The sequence below is a fragment of the Magnolia sinica genome, chromosome 3 (assembly GCF_029962835.1).
Source record: "Magnolia sinica isolate HGM2019 chromosome 3, MsV1, whole genome shotgun sequence".
Classification (NCBI taxonomy): Eukaryota; Viridiplantae; Streptophyta; class Magnoliopsida; order Magnoliales; family Magnoliaceae; genus Magnolia; species Magnolia sinica.
This window is the reverse complement of record NC_080575.1, coordinates 122,813,093-122,824,324: the sequence shown is the minus strand read 5'-3', so window position 1 is coordinate 122,824,324 and position 11,232 is coordinate 122,813,093. Positions and strand designations below refer to the sequence as shown.

Sequence of the window (11,232 nt, the reverse complement as noted above, 5' to 3'; positions counted from 1 at the left end):
CATTAAAGAAGGTAAAACACAAATATCAGCTTGATCGAAAACTTTTGTGGTTTTTAGAAGTTTTTAATGGTGGGGTCACTTTCCCCACTGTTTTCTGTGGTCGGGTCCACACGAGCTTTGGATCTAACTCATTCTTTGGATCATGCCCTAATATAATCTTTAAAAATGTATGAACGATGCGGATACAAAACATACATCATGGTGGGGCCCACAGAACTTGGTGATGTCACTTCAGTAGCGTGTTTCGCTGGTAAAGTAGCTAATCCGCGTCCCGCGCCCCGTGACATTGACTAGACAGACCACGTGAATTGATGATCATGATAACACCGTAAGGGCCCGTTTGGCCACCTACATTAAGTGGGAGTAAACGGGTTTGCATTCGTCGGCCTAGCATATCCACCGTACAGTCATATTCGGAGACAATTTTTCAATCGGGATAATGTTCTTTGAGTCTCCCGCCGATACCGTGTTGTTCACTCCCCAAGTGTAGGGTTGTGATGTAGTAATAAACTCGGTAAGACCGAGGTCGAATCCCAAGGGACTGATACCTGTACGTTATCTGAAATCAAGTAGAACTCGAGCTAGACTAAGATGTGATCTAAAATCAATGAATTTGAGGAAATAATTGTGGAATAATTATCTAAAACTTTAAACAATTCAGGGAATAAGAAACTAGGAATTCAGAGGATCCACTTGTAGAGATCAGGGAGATCTTTATGCCTGCTTCAAAAATCATGGAACTTAAACTGAACTTCCTTTGATATAATTTTCAAAGAGATGAAAGGTATATGAATTAAAATGGATTCCATCACCAAACCATGCCCAGGAGACAAAGTAAATAACAGAATTAAACTAATTACTAACCAACCAACAAGGTATGAAGACCAGGAAGGGTACTGTCATCCTACCATGCCCATGGAACAATGATGAACAACAGGGCTTCTTGATTTCATAACATAAAAAGGGGAAAGAAATACTCAAAGCCATTGCAAACCCATTGTAATTCCAGTCACAACAGACCATTAAAGACTAAGAAAAATATTCCTTTAATAATCAACTAAAAATCACATTCAGTTTATGAATTTTAAATTACAGGCACAAAATATACTCTCCCATCTCACTACAGGCTTCACCTCTTAGCCCTAGCTAAGAGGTTTAGCCACACATGAATGGGCTGAACAAAGCAAATGAAAATAAAAATAAAAAGAGAAAGAAAAGAACAAGAAGGAAGGAAGAAAAAACCAGCCTCACGTCCAACACTCCCTTCCAGCCCCGTTTCTGCCTCCCCAACTACCCTCCTTCAATGCTTTCTCAAAAACCCAACCGAGCTCCCCCAACCCTCCTCCGCATTCTCTCTTTATTTTCGAGGTATGAAGAGTCCCATTCATGGCTGGAATCTGTGGAAAGTTTACGCAGCCAGCTATTCAAACCACGTTCGTAGAAACGCAAACCGACTTGCGTTTGGAATGTGATTGCAAGACAGTAATCGTCCTTGGAGTAAAAATTTCTCCATGGCTAGGGTGAAGACCCGCTGTGTGAGCTTTTAGACGGATCGGATCAGAGCTCCGATCGTCATCTGGGCCGTACATCGCCCCACGACGTCGGACGCGCGTCCGTGCATTACGCGTGCGCAGGGGTCGATCTGAGATGATCGGTGGGGCCCACTGCAGCTGACGTTTGATGAATCCACGCCGTCCATCAGCTTAGTCTCAAGAAATCGTTCAGAATTGATCGGTTTTGGATTGCTTCTGACGTGGTCCACTTGATTTCCCATCTTGCCATCCAACCTGCGTTTGAACACTATTTTCCTGTGTGAGCAAAGATGGGGCTGAAAGAACCTCCTGTTTACGGTCATTTTCACCTTGAGGAACGAATGGACGGTCCAGATTTCCCACTTGATCGAAGGTGGTAGCCCACAAGGCTTCGTCCGCAGCCCCTGTTTCGCAACAAGGCTGCGGAATTTCCGCAGCTTGAATTTGAGCGGGTCAGCTGTGGCTGACCAGTTTGATGCACCGTGAGTGCACATGCGCTGTGCACACGCACTCGCATAAAGTGGGACCCACCTTGCTTCTTTGGAAAATCCACATCGTCCATCTGGTTTCCCATCTAATTTAATGGGGTGAGACCAAAATTGGAGTATATCCAGATATCAGGCGGGCCCCAAATCACTGATTTATGGGCTGATCTATCCGTTGGGCCACTTCTAGAGGGATTCAATGGCTGAAATTTGACGTGTACGGTTAGTTTTTGGTCATCGAGCCATGTATAAAGTTTCGAGCCGAACAAATGAAGGAAACCCAGTGATCTTGCATTCTGGCTGACTTGCAGGCCGCTTGAGCTTCAGTTTCTCAATTTTTGCGGATCCCTGTCATGTAATTCCATCGATCTTGGTCCCCTGAAGTCCCGTCCAATGCCTTGGTGATGCCAGAGTGTTAAATCCATATTTTTAACGTCCTTTCCAGTCCACGCTCATAAATTCACCTTGCATCACGACATGATTAAGACAAGGCGTTAAACAATATCATGCTTGTAAATCCAGCTAATAAGTGGGGTTTAATATGCAATATTTGATCCTCAACACAACCCCCAACCAGCATTTTGCTAGTCTCGAGCAAAGTATACGAAAAATAAGTTGAGAATTACAAGACAATTTCTATAAGCTCAAATGATTTTTGAAAAACAATCCAGATACGAGAATTCTAAAATTCATGAATGTTGGGTTTTCTTTCTCCTGGAATCAAACACACGGTGAACTTCATAATCAAGTTCAAAGTATTAATCTATCAATTAGAAAAATTCTAAACATCGAGTTCCATGTGTGTACGGTGTGATCTCGGCTTATCATCATTAAGAGATCCGGTCGTCGATTTCATGATAACATTGATAATCAAAACGGGTATTCATGACAACCAAAACTTGGCTCACAGATCATCTTTTCATTTTTTATTTTTGCTGTTGATCTTTTTTTTTTTTTTTAGTAAGAGTAACGCCAAGAAAGGGAATCAAGTCTACACCTATAGGGAGCAAACCTATGGTGTAGACCATTCGCCCAATCCTTCTTGATGACAACTGTTTTTTTTTTTTTTGTACTCTTTATATTGAACAAAATGGACAATTCCCCAGGTTGGTTCCTTCCATGCTTAATGATCGCTAATTTACATTTCAATATCGAACTGAAACCTTAATGTACAAGCGAGATGTGTCCTGAGAATTCATGACTCAATCAATGTTTATAACTTCTAATAATGGATTAACAATGCAAACTTAGCTATGAAATCTAACAGATAACTGAATCCAAGAGTCATAAATTACCAACATCTTGTATTTTGCAATTCCAAGTGTCCCAGATGGCCATCAAAATCACTTTGAATTCGTACGAAATTCCAGAAAAATTTAAAATTTTCACAATTTTCGCTCATGACCAAGAAAATACTGATTAGGAAACCTAATCTCCCACCCCCAACCTAAAATCTACATTGTCCTCAATGTAAAAGAAATAGGCATGCAATGCACATGGGACAACGAAAATATAAATATGAAGTGATGGGAAGATAGTACCTGGATGATGAATTGAGAGACACTTTCCAAGAGATCGCTATATGGGCGTCGGTCAGCACGAGGGAGAAGGCAACACAAAAATAAAAATAAAATCCTACTTATACCACTTTCGTAGGTGCTCTCGATTGCATTTAGCGTATGCAACAAGCCTTTAAACCCCTAAGTTACCCCTAGTGGACGAGTTGTAGTCTCGTGAGGGTTTGCAGCAATGTTACCCACAAACATTAAACTAACTAATGATAAAAATAAAATGAAGAGCTGGGTTGCCTCCCAGGAGTGCTAAGTTTACCGTCTTCAGCCAAACAAATAAAGCAACTACCCTAGTTCTATGAAAGCGATAAACTTACCTGTACCTCTATCAGACTAGGAGATCAATCCTGGTAAACACGAGCAGTCAGGGGCATGGACATGTCCTCTGAATCAAATTCCTCGACAAATGGTTTCAATCGATGTCCATTGACTTTAAACTCCTTGTCATTGTCGGGATCTCTTATCTCAACGGCCCCATGAGGAAAAACAGTAACAACAATGTAAAGGCTGGTCCAACGAGATCGAAGCTTACCCGGAAAGAGATGTAATCGAGAGTTGTACAAAAGGACCTTCTGACTAGGCGTGAATGATTTTCACAAAATGTGTTGGTCATGAAATGCTTTTATCTTATCCTTGTAAATTCTCGAATTATCGTACGCATCGTTCCGGATTTCCTCAAATTCATTCAATTGAAGTTTGCGTAGCGAGCCAGCGTTATCCAGATTGAAATTAAGATTTTTGATCGCCTAGTACACTTTATGTTCCAGCTCCACAGGCAAGTGACAAGATTTTCCATAGACAAGTCTAAAGGGAGACATTCCAATAGGAGTTTTAAAGGCAGTACGGTATGCCCATAAGGCATCGGTTAATCGGATTGACCAATCCTTACGATCATGGTAAACCTTTTTCTCCAAAATGTGTTTAATTTTCCTATTAGAAATCTCAGCTTGCCCACTCGTCTGTGGGTGGTACGGGGTGCTCACCCTATGAGAGATACCGTATTTCTTCATAAAGCTCTCAAATGGTTTATTACAAAAGTGTGAGCCCCCATCACTAATGATGGCTCGAGGCGTTCCAAATCGAGAAAGGATGTTTTCTTTTAGGAATTTAATGACCGTGCGATGGTCATTAGTTCGACACGGAATCGCTTGGACCCATTTAGTGACATAATCCACAGCGAGCAAAATATAAAGATTTCCAAACGATTGGGGGAATGGTCTCATGAAATCGATGCCCCAGCAATCAAATGCTTCAATGATAATGATGTGATTCAAAGACATCATATTTCGACGGGACAATGCTCCCAATTTCTGACAACGCTCACAAGCTTTGCAAAACTCATGAGTGTCCCTAAACATAGTGGGCCAGTAAAAGCCACACTGCAGAATCTTGGCCGTGGTCTTTTTAGCAGAAAAGTGACCACCACAGGCCTGTGAATGACAGAAGGAGATGATGCTCTGATGCTCATCGTCTGGTACACATCTCCTTAGGATTTGGTCTGAGCAATATTTAAATAAATAAGGATCATCCCAGAAAAAGTTGCACACCTCAGTGAAGAATTTCTTCTTATCTTGCGCAGTCCACTGTGTCGGTATGGCACCTGTAGCAAGATAATTAGCAATATCAGCGAACCAAGGTGAATGGGAGACTCTGAACAGTTGTTCATCAGGGAACATATCGTTGATATGGGTCGTCTCAAGGGAATCAGAGGTATTAAGGCGAGACAGATGATCGGCCACTACGTTCTCTACTCCCTTTTTATCTTTAATTTTCACATCGAATTCTTGGAGTAGAAGGATCCATCGTATCAGGCGGGGCTTAGAATCGTTCTTAGAAAGAAGATACTTAAGTGCCGCATGATCTGTGTAGATAATGATCTTGGATCCGATCAAGTAGGACCTAAATTTATCCAAAGCGAACACTACGGCTAGGAGTTCCTTTTCCGTAGTCGAGTAGTTCACTTGGGCAGAATTTAAAGTTCTACTTGCGTAACGAATGACGTAGGGCCTCTTATCTTTTCTCTGGCCTAGAACCGCCCCAAGAGCATAATCAGAAGCGTCGCACATAAGCTCAAAAGGAAGGCTCCAATCGGGTGGCTGCATGATGGGTGCAGTGGTCAACATGCCCTTAAGCTTGGTGAAAGCTTTCTGGCATTACTCAGTCCACTCGTATGGTGCATCCTTTTGCAAAAGATTACATAAAGGACGAGAGAGGAGACTAAAGTCCTTTATGAATCGCCTGTAAAATCCTGCGTGTCCTAAGAAGGATCGCACGTCTCTGATGTTCTTGGGTGGAGGTAAGTTAGAGATAAGATCGATTTTTGCCTTATCTACCTCGATTCCCTTGGACGAAATGATATGCCCCAGGATAATTCCCTTCTGAACCATGAAATGGCACTTCTCTCAATTAAGTACCAAGTTCTTTTCTTCACATCTTTTCATCACACATTAAAGACTTTCCAAGCACTTGCTGAAAGATGGACCGTAAACAGAAATCGTCCATGAAAACCTCTAGATATTGCCCCACCATATCAGAAAAGATACTAAGCATACATCGCTGAAAGGTGGCAGTGGCATTACATAGTCCGAATGGCATCCTTTGGTAGCAAAGGTGCCGTAGGGACATGTAAATGTGGTCTTTTCCTGGTCTTCAAGGGCTATCTCTATCTGGTTGTAGCCCAAATACCCGTCAAGGAAACTGTAATAGGAATGACCAGCTAACCTTTCCAGGATCTGATCAATGAATGGTAAAGGAAAGTGGTCTTTCCTCGTGACGGTATTCAACTTCCTGTAGTCAATGCACATTCTCCAACCAGTAGTGACTCTAGTTGGCACGAGTTCATTATTAGCATTGGCTACGATGGTGATTCTGGACTTCTTAGGGACCACTTGAGTTGGGCTCACCCATTGACTATCAGATATAGGGTATATGATACCCACGTCTAATAGTTTAAAAACCTCGGCCTTAACCACTTCCTTCATGTTTAGATTTAGTCTACGTTGTGGTTGTCGAGCGGTTTTTGCATTATCCTCAAGATATATGTGGTGAGTACAAATCGAGGGATCGATTCCCTTGAGGTCCGCTATCGTCCATCCCAGGGCTCCTTTATGCTCAATGAGAGTAGATATGAGCATACTCTCCTGTTCTTTCTCTAGGTGGGAAGAGATCACCACCGGATACGTCTCATCTTGACCTAAATAGGCATATTTCAAATCAGAGGGCAAAGGTTTTAGGTCAAGCTTCGGCGGCTTGAGGTTAGACGGTAGAGGCACTACATCGGTTTGTGGCAATTCTTCAAATTATGGCCTCCACCAGTTAACTTCAAGTACCGGTGCAGTATCAAGCAAGGCGCACGTCTCCCTAATCATGTCATCATCAAAATCATGGGAGTGGGCCAGGCACGTCTCTAGATGGTCAGAGGATAAGGTTAGAGGTGTCGTATCTTCCACGAAAGAGTCAATCATGTTAATGTCGTGAAAATCGTCATCCTCCTCTAAGTTTCTACCGTTATTGAAAAAGATGTTTGACTCTAATGTCATATTCCCAAAAGGCATAGTCATGACACCATTCCTGCAATTGATAATTGCATTTGAAGTGGCAAGGAATGAGCGGCCAAAAATGACGGGGATCTGAGTGCTTATGTTATTGATGGGTTCGGTGTCCAAGATGATAAAATCTACAGGGTAGTAAAATCTATCAACTTGGACCAACACATCCTCGATTATCCCTCTTGGTACACGAACAGAGCGATCAGCAAGTTGTAGTGTGGTTAGGGTGGGTTTTAATTCACCCAAACCTAACTGTTTGTATACCAAGTAGGGAATCAGATTGACGTTCGCTCTTAAGTCACGAAGTGCGTGATCAATTTGATGGTTCCCGATTACACATGATATGGTTGGGCTACCGGGATCTTTGAATTTCTGTGGCATGTATTGCTTTAGGATAGCACTCACTTTCTCAGTCAAGAAAATTTTCTTTTGAATACTTTGCCGTCTTTTGGTCATGCATAAATCTTTCAGAAATTTGGCATATGAAGGAATCTGTTTCACGACATCAAGTAGAGAAATGTTAACTTTCACTTATTTCAACACCTCTAGAATATCCTGAGAGTTAGAGAGAGGTTTTGGTGAAACCAACTGTTGGGGGAACGGAGCAACTGGCTTCTCTAGAAGTTCCGGTTCTAATTTTTGTGGGGCATCACTGGATCCATCATTGTTGTCCTCTTTTGGTTCTTGAGGCTTTTCGGGCCTAACCGGAAGAGTTTTATCAATGATCTTTCCACTCCTAAGAGTGGTGATGGATTTAGCGTGCCCCATCTGATTTGAAGAGCTAGGATCATTAATCTCGTACTGCGGTTTAGGATTGGGGAGAGGTTGTGCAGGAAGCATCCCCTTTTCTATAACCATCATACGAGAATCTATCTTTTGCATAAAATCTGTAATTCCCCGCATTGCCTGAGCCAGCTCTTGTATGGAATTTTGAACCGGTTCCTCTTGAGGTTTCACTTGATTTGGATTTTGATTGAAGAAACCTTGAGGAGTAGCCGTTTGTCCATTCCTCCAACTAAAGTTTGGATGATTTTTCCAGCCAGGATTGTATGTATTGGAGTTAGGTCCAGTAAAAGGTCTTTGATAGTTGTTTACGGCATTAACTTGTTCATTCAACACTCCTCGAAAGGCGGGTATTGTAGGACAATTTTCAGTTGTATGAATGTTGCAATCACAGATGCCGCAAACAATTTCATTAACCTTATCCTTCTTTCCTTCCATGGCCTCAACTTTCCTTATGAGCGTAGTCACTTTACACTTGAGATCATCCTCTTCTTTCAAGAGATATAATCCACCTTTCTCCTTTAATTGAGTTGGCCTAGACGTGGTGTTTGATTTTGGGTAATAGTCCCAAGATTGTGTTTTTTCAGCCAGACTGTCGAGGTAGTCCCATACCTCATCGACATCTTTATTAATGAACTCTCCATTACACATTGTCTCGACCATTTGGCGCATGGAAGATGTCAGTCCATCGTAGAAAAAATTTGTAATGCGCCACGTTTCAAATCCGTGTTGTGGGCATGAACTGACCAAATCTTTGAACCTTTCCCAACATTGGAAGAATGTTTCATCTTCCTTTTGGGCAAAGTTCATGATTGCTTTTCTGAGGGTAATCGTTTTATGATGTGGGAAGAATTTTTTTATGAATTCCCTCTGCATGTTGTTCCATGTGCCAATGGATTTAGGACGCAGTGAATGTAACCACGTCTTAGCTTTCTCTTTTAAGAAAAAAGGAAAGAGTTTCAGCCTAATTGTATCCTCAGATACATTAGGAAAACATAATGTAGCTATAATCTCATCGAACTCTTTCAAATGTAAATATGGACTCTCTGATTCAAGTCCATGAAATTTGAGAAGGAGTTGGATAACTCCTGGCTTGATATCCATTTGTCTTATGTTTTCAGAGAAAATCATGCATGAGGGCGTACTCACTCCCGCCGGTTGTAGATAATCTCGTAAGGTACGAGGCGGGGGTGCCTGATACACCTCATTCTCATCTTGGGTATCCTCCACCCTGGGTGGAAGTAGAGGAGGTTGGTCTTCAGCCATAACTTCAGTTAACTTAGGAAATTTCGAGCGGTGTCTAGTCCTGCGATGGATAGTCAACCCCTCAACCAATCCTCCTTCAGTCAAGAGACGTCGAGTGTTGTCACGGGCCCACTTGGGCATGAAACACTCGCAGCCCTTAATCAAATTTGAAGCCTAATTTCAAGAAAGGAAAAGAAAATCTAGAAAGAATGAGAGAAAAAGAGTTGGAAAGAAATTACAAAATTGAAGCCCCTAAGTTAAGGACCTGCAAAAGAAAACAAACAAGTCAATTCTAAAGAGAATGTCTAGAATTAGAAAATCCTTAAAAAGGAAAAAAGTCCTAAACTAGAAAGTAAATTAAAAAGAGATATGAAAAATAGAACGTAGAGAGAAAGAACTTACCGAATTAGAAATTTCTATCTTAAAGGCCTACAAAATAGGAAGGTTAGTTTCTAAACAAAAAATCTAAAAATAAATTAGGAAACAAAATTAGATTCTAAAAGAGTTAAAATTAGAAAGTTACTAAAAATAAAAATAGAAAGTTAATTCCTAAAAAGGAAAATAACGAACCTAATTTCTAAAAACAAAAGAGGAAAATTTTCGAAAATAAACTATTTCTTATAAATAAGAGGATACTAGAATTAGAAAATTTCTAAAATTTAAACCTTAATTTTAAGAGTAGAAAAACTAGAGAGATTATGAAGGAATTACCAATTTAGAAACTTATGTCACGATCCTACAAAATAGGAAAACAAGTTAGTTCTAGAAATCAAATAAAAGTCTACAACTAAAGTTAGTCAAATTCTAATCTTAAATTAATTCTAAACCTAATTAATTTCAGAAAATAGCAACCGTCAGTTCCCCGGCAACGGCGCCAAAAACTTGTTCACTCCCTAAGTGTAGGGTTGTGATGTAGTAATAAACTCGGTAAGATCGAGGTCGAATCCCAAGGGACTGATACCTGTGCGTTATCTGAAACCAAGTATAACTCGAACTAGACTAAGATGTGATCTAAAATCAATGAATTTGAGGGAATAATTGTGGAATAATTATCTAAAATTTTAAACAATTCAGGAAATAAGAAACTAGAGATTCAGAGGATCCACTTGTAGAGATCAGGGAGATCTTTATGCCTGCTTCAAAAATCATGGAACTTAAACTGAACTTCCTCTAATATAATTTTCAAAGAGATGAAAGGTATATGAATTAGAATGGATTCCATCACCAAACCATGCCCAGGAGACAAAGTAAACAACAGAATTAAACTAATTACCAACCAACCAACAATGTATGAAGACCAGGAAGGGTACTGTCATCCTACCATGCCCATGGAACAATGATGAACAACAGGGCTTCCTGATTTCATAACATAAAAAGGGAAAAGAAATACTCAAAGCCATTGCAAACCCATTGTAATTCCAGTCACAACAGACCATTAAAGACTAAGAAAAATATTCCTTTAATAATCAACTAAAAATCACATTCAGTTTATGAATTTTAAATTACAGGCACAAAATATACTCTCCCATCTCGCTACAGGCTTCACCTCTTAGCCCTAGCTAAGAGGTTTAGCCACACATGAATGGGCTGAACAAAGCAAATGAAAATAAAAATAAAAAGAGAAAGAAAAGAACAAGAAGGAAGGAAGAAAAAACCAGCCTCACGTCCAGCACTCCCTTCCAGCCCCGTTTCTGCCTCCCCAGCTACCCTCCTTCAATGCTTTCTCAAAAACCCAACCGAGCTCCCCCAGCCCTCCTCCGCATTCTCTCTTTATTTTCGAGGTATGAAGAGTCCCATTCGTGGCTGGAATCTGTGGAAAGTTTATGCAGCCAGCTATTCAAACCGCGTTCGTAGAAACGCAAACCGACTTGCGTTTACAATGTGATTGCATGACAGTAATCGTCCTTGGAGTAAAAATTTCTCCATGGCTAGGGTGAAGACCCGCTGTGTGAGCTTTTAGACGGATCGGATCAGAGCTCCGATCGTCATCTGGGCCGTACATCGCCCCACGACGTCGGACGCGCGTTCGTGCATTACGCGTGCGCAGGGGTCGATCTGAGATGATCGG

The 11,232-nt window shown here is 41.1% G+C and overlaps 1 non-coding gene across 1 annotated transcript; it reads left to right on the top strand.

Moving 5' to 3' along the window:
- Positions 1–8,640: 8,640 nt before the first annotated feature.
- LOC131241593 (small nucleolar RNA R71) lies at positions 8,641–8,747 on the top strand. The gene has a single exon (XR_009169154.1). It is a non-coding gene; the product is annotated as a small nucleolar RNA R71 (small nucleolar RNA).
- The last annotated feature ends 2,485 nt before the right edge of the window (positions 8,748–11,232 follow it).